Source organism: Elephantulus edwardii, unplaced genomic scaffold (assembly GCF_000299155.1).
Source record: "Elephantulus edwardii isolate Elephantulus edwardi_28Jun2011 unplaced genomic scaffold, EleEdw1.0 scaffold00142, whole genome shotgun sequence".
In the NCBI taxonomy this organism is placed as follows: domain Eukaryota; kingdom Metazoa; phylum Chordata; class Mammalia; order Macroscelidea; family Macroscelididae; genus Elephantulus; species Elephantulus edwardii.
The window spans coordinates 2,461,308-2,463,060 of record NW_006399892.1 but is presented as its reverse complement, the minus strand read 5'-3'; positions in this window follow the sequence as shown (position 1 = coordinate 2,463,060).

Genomic DNA, 1,753 nt, shown 5'->3' with positions numbered 1-1,753 from the left:
CAACAACAACAACAGTTTAATTATAAAAGTTGTATACAAATTCCAACAAAGACCCCGAATAAGCAAAACATGTCTGAGAAACAAAAATAAAATTGGAGGCATAGCACTCCTTGACCTCAAAACCTACTATACAACAGTGAAAACAAGGCAGAATTTTTTCTTAAGTTTCTAAGGCCATATATATTTACAGAAGTAGATTACTACTTGATTCTACTGCTAAGTATCTGGTCAGTTAAACCATCTTATAGTTACAATCCTAGAACCTAATCACTACACCACCATGGCTTTGTGAAGAGTGGTTAGGTAGACTGTATGCATATTATTTAATTTAGTGTCTTTACTGTCTTAACTTGGGAGACTGTTGAATTGAGAACTCAAAAGGAGAGAAAAATGTGTAGGGATTCTGAGAATTCAATTTGCTTGGAGGAAAAACATGAACATTTTAGCTAAATTAGTTATGCTCAAAATGCAATTAAAATATTACTCCTGGATTTTAAAATCTTAATTATGTGCCTAGTTTGTCCTTTAGGAATTCAACTTCACTAATGTACAATATTGAAAATTGAAAATGTGTTAAAATATAAAAATACTGTTACACAAACTTATAATTATTAAATAATAACAATAAGTAAAATTAGTTATTTTCTATCCATCTATAATGTGGTAAGGCATTGCACTATCATCACAAAAGTTTATAGATTGAATTCACCAGCTGCTCCATGGGAGAAAGATTAGTAATCTTCTCCTGTGCAATTTGCTATCTTTGAAAAATCTGCTCCAAGGTCAGTAATGAGTCAGTTCTGAGTTAATAGTACACATAAACAACAACAACAACAATAATTCCTTAATTTTGTCTTCTTTTATATTGGAAATAATGCTTCCTGCTAAGTACACCTTAATTGTTGTTTTGTGCTGTTGCGTTTACTCAAACTGATAACAACTCTATCTATGTACTATAGAAAATGTGACTGACCCTGAAACGTGCCTGCAATTCCCATTATGTTCAGACCCATTGTTTTGGTCACTGTATCAAGTCACCTTGCTGCAGGTCTTTCACTGACTCTTCACTTTTCTGTTTGCAGTCTTCTTTCAAGGAAAGATCCTCCCTAAAGATGGATCTTCAAAATCCCTGCCTCCACTGAAGAGCTTGGTTTTACCTTCTCCAAGACAGATCTCTTTATTTTCTTGGCAGTCAATGGTATATTCAATACTTTTTTTTACATTTTTAAAAAAAATTTATTATTTTTTGTGTGTATTCTGTCAAATTGGGTCTGACTGGTACAGGAGGAGATTGCCCCTCCTTCTCCAGAACAGCATCTGGTGGATTTGAACCGCATACCTCTGAGATTTCAGTGCATGTTATGTTCAATACTCTTATACAACACAATAATTCAAAGGCATCAATTAGTCTTCTATCATTCTTAGTCATTGTTCAGCTCTCTTATAAGCCTGCATCAGGTCCATGTTAGTCTCCAGACTAACATATTGCTCATTAACACTCTGGAGTGATCTCTGACAGCAGATTTACATGCTGTAATTTGTCTTTTGGATTACTGATAGCTGCTGTGAAGAATGTTGATTATGGAAGAGAGCAAGATGAAGTTGTGAACAATTTCAATATTTTCTTTCCCTATCATTGGTGGACAATTTATCAACAATCTGCGTTATGCGGATGACACAACCCTGCTTGCTGAAACTGAGGAGGACATAAAGCGTCTGCTGCAGAATGTCAAGGACTGCGGCCTACAATATG